Genomic DNA, 8,160 nt, shown 5'->3' with positions numbered 1-8,160 from the left:
GGGTTGTCTCTGGAACTCACCATGCTTGGCCTGTCTACTCATGGCTTCTGTCTTGTCTTGTAGGCATGTCATTCTACATTCTGAGGATATAAAGGTGATAAGAATTTCAGAAAGCATTTGTGGAAGGACAACGTACATCAAAGAACATGGGAAGAACAGAAATAGGAAATCAGAACATCATTCCAGGTTTTTTGTTTTGTGCTTGTGTGTGTGTTTGAAGTTATTCATTGACATGCTCCTCTGTGAAGGTGGGAAGTCTACCAGAGTTTCTTCCACACCTCCTGCTCTCTTTCTCATTTCATCCACAACTCCTAAAATACGGTTTTTTAAAAATGACAAAAACTAAAGTGTTAAGGGAACCATTTAAATTTCTAGGCCCTGAGAACATATATATGTATATATAGACATACAGAATATATGCACATATGTCTATACATATATACATATACACACATATATATTTATATATATACATGTATATATGTATATATACATAATACATAAATATATACATATATACATATATACTTATATACATGTATATATATATTGTGTATATATACATCATATATACATGTATATATAATATATATATTCTGAATCACTTTGCTATATACCAGAAACCAATAAAGAATAGTAAATCAACTATGCTTTTATTTTAAAATATAAAATAAGGTCATTTAATGTGTGGGTGCAACAGTAAATGTGATCTTCTCTAAGTTTTTTTTCATTCTTTTTCCCATCACTCTCATGTCTGCTCCCCTGACTGGCAATACTCAGTTTGGAAGACAATTATAGTTATGAGGTGATCTAATATTATAGCAATATTTTTTAAAGTTTGGTATTTTAATAGTAACTTACAGAATAACCTAGAAAAAGTGGCAGAACAGTTTGAGGAAAATACAAACTATAGGTATGAAAACTAACCAAAACAATGTGTTCAGTCATGTCCAACTCGTGACCTCCTGGACTCGTAGCCCACCAGACTCCTCTGTCCATGGAATTTTCGAGGTAAAAATACTGGTTTCCTACTCCAGGGAATCTTCCTGATTCAGGAATTGAGTCCGTGTCCCCTGTGTCTCCTGCATTGTCAGGCAGATTTCTTACCACTGTGACACCTGGGAAGCCCAAAACAACAAAAAAATCCTGATTATCAAACAGAACACTGAGGATTGCGACAGGGGGTATTCTTAAGACTAAATCACACACTACTATTTAGATTATCAACAAGGACCTACTGTAAAGCACAGGGAACTCTGCTCAATATTCTGCAATAAACTAAATGGGAAAAGAATTTGAAAAGAATAGATACATGTATACCTAAATCACTTAGCTGTACACCTGAAACTAATACAACATTGTTAATCAACCAGACGCCAATATAAAACAACATGTTTTTAATTAAAAAAAAAAAACTAAATGAAGCAACAGAGTAAAGATCTTTGGTTTTAAAGATGTCTTTAGGAAAGATATTTTATTTCATATATATATTTCAAAATAAGCAGTCTCAGCAATTTCCAAAGGGTTATTATGTCATTTTTTTCTATAATGCTGAACAAAAGTAACCTGTGATTAAGTAGCAATTCATGATTTAAGGAACAGATAGAATTCATAGAACATTTTATAAGAGCATTTCTAGTGCCTTCTCACCTCTTAGGAGCTAGTTTCGATTTATACACTGTAATTAAACAGACAGCCAGAACCAGAGAGAATTCATCAAAGAAAATGGAAACTTATTTTGGGGTAATTAGCTACTCTGGTGATTGATCAGTTAGTTACTTCTTTATTTTTTCTGTTCACTGCCAATTCCAACTATATGCTTTATCTTATTATCTAAGAATCTCCAAGTGGAAAATGTCTAATAATTTCTCAAACTCTGCCTGAGTGTCAATGAAGAGAGTAATAAAAGAGGAGCTCTTTCTCTGCAGAACTGGTTTTCCAAACTTTACATGTGAGCTCCTTTGAAATACTGGAGCTCTGTCCTGCCACTCCCATGGAAGTGGCTCTGCCTGAAAATGCAAGGCTAGAACAGCAGAATAAGTAATAGAGCAAGGACTTATTAGACAATCAGGATATTAAAGAGAAAAGTGGATATTCTGGCTTGAGTTTAGGATAATCCATTTAAAATCTTCTGGAGAAGAACAAAGAGGAAACTTACTAATTTGAAAATTGCCATTCTTTTTTCTTTTTTTTCCAGAGCTACCACCAATTCATTAATGCCCCTTTTGAAAAATCTCTCAAATTTTTCATTTGGCAAACAGATTTTCTTCATTGCTTCATACTGATGGAGGGTAAGGGGGAGTGACGTCTTCTTATGTATAAAATAAACCATATGAATGTGCAAATTTAGACAAATGGGAAAATAAATGGATGGTTATTATGCAAATAGCAAAAGCCAAATGGATATGTAAAATGTCTTAGACCACAGTGGCGCCTTCTCAAAGAAAAATTCTCTTTGCTCTTGCCTTTGAGCCTCAAAACCCTTAAGAACCCAAATCAACTCAAGAGATCTAGCTTTCAGCCTTTAGCTTATATTTATTTCCGTTTCTTCTTTGTCTAAACCAGATTGGACAGTCCTACTAAATATAGGCACTATAGAGAAACATGAAAGAATTAAGAAATAGGATTTTCTATAAAATAAAGTCTACCAAACAAAGATGAAACCACTAGTAGAAAAGTACCTTACAACTTCAGCACCTCCTAGCATGCAAAGGACTTTTCAGCGATGGAATCATTTTCCTGGAAAATGAGAAGGTCTTAGCAAGTAAATTGGAGCTATACTTTTCAGTGGACATGTTTTACAGGAATTATCTTCTTCAAGGATGACGACTACTAAGTTTAAATTCTAGAAACTGGAAAGTTTCCTAAAACTTTCGCTGCCATTTTTAATTGTAAGCTGGCAGTCTTCTTTCCTGGCCATCTTGTCAGGTGGAATTTGCTCAGGATGCTGGTGTGTGTGATCCAATGAAAGCCTTTTAGGTCTGTGGGCCTAGGAGTCTGCATTTCCTCCCCCTCTCTCTGTAAACCATGTAAGTCTAGCTTCTTTCCTTTGAGTCCATTGAAATTGTACTATATGGATGGTCACTATCAATTTTTTAACAACCAAATCCAGAAGTCTTTCCTAGTCATCATGATCCTATGTCAAGTGTCTCTCTACTCCAAATCACTGGTCTCCCATACCTTCTAGCCTCTCTGGTAATATCAGAGATTTCAATATATCAGCATATAATAGATTATAGCATGTATTATTAATATTTTATATTGCCCCTCTGACCATTAGATAATTTTTTCCAGTCTTAACTACCTATTGCTCAAACAAGAAATGATTTATCCTTTTAATCGACAGGTATTTGTTATAACCCTCTACACCTAAGATGAAAGTAAGTCTCAATCTCAGGCTTAGGAAATAGCCCTCATACACACAAGGCTTCCCTTATTCTCCCTCTTCTCTCCTCTCTGCCCAAGACCTACAAATTTTGCCATACTTCCCCCAATATATCAATAGAAGGGAAACCAGAAGCTAAGACCTATTGCTGACATTGGAATCTGTGGTCCCAGACCCCAACCATTCAACCAACTTCTTATGTGGGTCAATTTTACACCTTTTGTGGGACTAGAAATGAAAGTGAAAGTGCTAGTCACTCAATCGTATCTGATTCTTTGTGACCTCATGGACTGTAGGACTGCCAGACTCCTCTGTCCAGGGATTTCTCCAGGCAAGAATATTGGAATGGGAGGCCATTCCCTTCCCTAGAGGACCTTCCCAACCCAGGAACTGAACTCAGGTATTCCATATTGCTGGAAATCCCATGGATGGAGGAGCCTGGTAGGCTGTAGTCCATGGGGTCACTAAGAGTCAGACATGACTGAGCAACTTCACTTTCACTTTTCACTTTCATGCATTGGAGAAGGAAATGGCAACCTACTCCAGTGTTCTTGGCTGGAGAATCCCAGGGACGGGGGAGCCTGGTGGGCTGCTCTGTGTGACAGGGTCACACAGAGTCAGACACGACTGAAGCAATTGCCGCGGATTCTTTACCAGCTGAGCCACCAGGGAAGCCACAGTCTGTGGAACCAAGAGACATCTCAAATACACCCGAACCCTCATGTGTTCATCAGTGAAAGTTGCTCAGTCGTGTCCAATTCTTTGCGACCCCATGGACTATAAAGTCCATAAAATTCTTAGGCCAGAATACTGGAGTGGGTAGCTTTCCTTTCTCCAGGGTATCTTCCCAACCCAGGGATCCAACCCAGGTCTCCCACATTGTGGGCAGATTCTTTACCAGCTGAGCCACAAGGGAAGCCCAAGAATTAATGGAGTGAGTAGCCTATGCCTTCTCCAGTGGCTCCTCCTGACCCAAGAATCAAACCAGGGTCTCCTGCATGGCAAGCAAATTCCTTACCAAATGAGCTATCAGAGAAGGTCTACCTAATTGATGCGATCCATACTGGTTTCCCTACTATTGATATATTGGCCAAAGTGTGGTAAAAATTGTAAATGCTGTGCAGAGAGGAGAGAAGAGGGAGAACAAGGGAAGCCTTATGCTGGGGGGCGGGGGTGGGTATCTCCTATGCCTGAGATTGACACTTACTTTCATCCTAAGTGTATTCATCAGAGCATGTGACAAAATTGTCCCTCCAAATGACTGGCAGCCAATCAAGGGAGTTAGTAGAGTCAGCTATGGTCTGCCATGACTACCTGAGGGCCTGGGCAGTAACACAGAGTTGTGTTTAAAAGTATTATCCATGGAATATGAGGAGAGACAAGGCCAAAGTTCTTGAGCATGCCTGTATCACTCTTCAAGGTGTCTTTCGTTTGCCCCTTCAGATTTACTCTTCATTTTTCTCCAGTCTGCCCTAAGCCAGGAGGATGACTAGTATGGACGGCATCAACAGGGCTCCAGTGTTCCCCGTTTTCTGATTGGGTCTGATCAACAGGGCCCCTGCCAGACAATTAAGAGAGGGAAAAGGCAAAGTTAGCGTATTATTGCCCCAGCTCCCCTCCTACAAGGCTGTTTCTGAGTGATGGTTCATTCACCACCACAGACATCTAAGTGGATTCTCCACCGACTCTCCCCTTCTGGATTCCAGTGCCCCTTTTGCCCCTGACCCTTGCAGGCCTAGTGGTAACAGGTCTTCTGTTGCTAGTCCTGGGTTCCTGCATTATTCCTTATGGCTCACCTATACCCCACCCAGGTCTTTCTAATTAGTGTTCTCATAAATAAAACTTGGTGAGTTGTTCTAATTTTAGTGTGCTTCTATTTCCATTGGAAACCTGACTTACATTGCCAACAAAATCACCAACAGGCATACCTCGTTTTATTGCATTTTACTTTCCTGTGCTTCACGGATATTGTGTGTTTTTACATATTGAAGATTCTGGTAACCCTGCATCGAGCAGTTCTATCAGTCTCATTTTTCCAAAGGCATCTGCTCACCTCGTGTTTCTGTGGCACATCCTTGTAAATTGAGCAACATTTCAAACTTTTTCATTATTATTATGTTTATTGTAAGCTGTGTTCAGTGACCTTTGCTGTTACTACTACTACTCACTGAAGGCTCAGATGATAGCATTTTTTAGCAATAAAGAGCTTTTATTTAAGGTATGTTCCAGGTGGCTGAGTGATAAAGAATCTGCCTTCCAATGTAAGGAGCCAAGGGAATGCAGGTTCCATCCATGGGGTGGGAAGATCTCTTGGAGAAGGGAATGGCGACCCACTCCAGTATTCCTGCCTGGAAAATACCATGGAAAGAGGAGCCTGGCGGGCTATAGCCCACAGGGTCACAAAGAGTTGGACATGACTAGGCACGCAAGCACAAACATTTTTTAAACATAATGCACACTTACTAGACTAAAGGATAATGTACATGTAACTTTCAAATGTACTGTGATTTTTTTATGAACATAAAAAAATTCATGTGATTCACTTTATTGCAATATTCACGTTTTTGCCATAATCTAGAACCAAACCCACAGTATCTACGAGGTATGTCTCTATAGGATTTTCGAAAAATACATGTAACAGACCTCAGCCCAGACCTTCTGAATTAGAATCTTTAGAGGTAAAACCTGAGGAATAATTTTCAATAAGCTTTCTCATTGATTTTTACACAGTGATTGTGACACACTGGTCTAAAGCAGGCGCTGACAAACAAGGCCCGTAGACCAGATCCACCCTGCCTTCTGTTTTGGTGGAGCCTGTGAGCTAACAGCGTTTTTTACATTTTTAAATGATTAACAGAACTCTAAAGAATGTGATGATCTGAAAATTATATGAAATTCTGTCCACAAAGTTCTATTTGAACACAGCCATGTTCATTGGTTTAGATATGGCCATGGCTGCATTCGAGATACAACATCAGAATTGAGGAGGGGACGGAGACCACGTGACCCACATATCGTCTGGCCATTTCAAGAACAGGAGTGCCTACTCCTGGTCTTAAGAGAAAGATGTATTTTTTACTCCTGACCTCTTGCTGAGATAGTCCCCTATTATCTATTTGGACTGAAGACTAAGAATGTTTCTCAAGTCATACAGACCACTCACTATGCAGAGTAATGCTCTCTTACGCATTCAGAATGACAATTCCAACTGTTACAGGGTTGTTGATCTATTTAATCATATGGATATTTACATGAGTACATCAGGTCAGTTAAGTTGCTCCTTTGGCCACCTCATGTGAAGAGTTGACTCACTGGAAAAGACTCTGATGCTGGGAGGGATTGGGGGCAGGAGGAGAAGGGGATGACAGAGGATGAGATGGCTGGATGGCATCACTGACTCGATGGACGTGAGTCTGAGTGAACTCCTGGAGTTGGTGATGGACAGGGAGGCCTGGCGTGCTGCGATTCATGGGGTCGCAAAGAGTCGGACCTGAGTACATACTGTGTTTTAAATGTTTGAACCAGAGCTAATGGACACTACAATTGGATATATTTAAGCATTCAGACTTAGGATCCTTGTTCTGCAGCTTATTTGTTGGGTAACTTTGGGAAGTCACTATTTTCACATTTATATGATTTAATTCCTGCTCTCTAAATAGTTATGAGAAAGAAAAGAAAAAATTTATGAGAGTATAACAAAAGACACATATCAGGTAGTCCATAGCTATTAATTCCTTTCCTCTACCCCCAGCTACCCTTAACCTCACTACATTTTCATTCTTTCGCATACAAAAAAGTCAAGGAATAAGGACATCTCTCTTACTGGGAACTTTCTCCAATGATCTGAAAGTTTCCAGGTTATTTGGGAAGGCAAAATAGGCCTTAGAAATGCACTACTGAGGAAAGCATCACAGAGGTCTTTATCTCGTCAAATACAATAGCCCACACCCTGTGGGCACTCCATAAACACCAACTGAATTGGATTTTATTATGCTGTTAGACCACATTCAATTCTCTGCTGCCTCCATCATCAGAAAAGCTGGCATAAAGTAGATGGAAACAAACAACTTACCCATTGGTCCACGCTTTGAAAGGAAAACTTGCATGTCGCAGCTGAGACATTAGGCTTTGATAGATTCTACCCTTAGGGTCTGTTTTTAAAGTGTAGCTTTGTTCCTGTTGTATCAGTACACAAAAGTTTTCTAAGAAACGTGAAGACTTTAAGATTTGTTACACAGCATATATTGTATTGTACAATCCCCACAGTCCTACCAACTGAAATTGGCTTGAAGACAAATGAAGCCTTGTCACAACCTTAGAGTGGAAGGCCAGAAACGAGAGGTAAACCTATCACTGAAGCTACTTTTCCACATATGCTGAAGAATAAGAAACTGTATGTATAGTTTCAAAGCTGAAAATACCTTGGAGATGATTTCTTCAAAGGATTTTTTACATTGGAGCCCTGGGGGTCTTTGAAGAGCCAAACTGGAAGGATCCCTTCAGTCCCAACCAGTTCTTCAACCACAGAAATGTTGTTTTTGTCTATTTTGTGTATTAGAGTAAAAAAAATGGGTCTCACAAGTTTCAAAAGTGTTGAAAATTGGTGACCCATTGTCTCTTACATCATATCAGGAATCAGCAAACACTTTCCTTAAAAAGCCAGACAGTAAATATTTTAGGCTTTGCCTGCCCTATTGGTCTCTGCCACAACTACTCAATTTAACCATTGCAGGTGAAAGCAAACGCAAACGATATGAAAATGAATGACAGTGGCT

The sequence above is a fragment of the Ovis canadensis genome, chromosome 9 (genome assembly GCF_042477335.2).
Source record: "Ovis canadensis isolate MfBH-ARS-UI-01 breed Bighorn chromosome 9, ARS-UI_OviCan_v2, whole genome shotgun sequence".
Classification (NCBI taxonomy): Eukaryota; Metazoa; Chordata; class Mammalia; order Artiodactyla; family Bovidae; genus Ovis; species Ovis canadensis.
Note: the sequence above shows the minus strand (reverse complement) of the source record.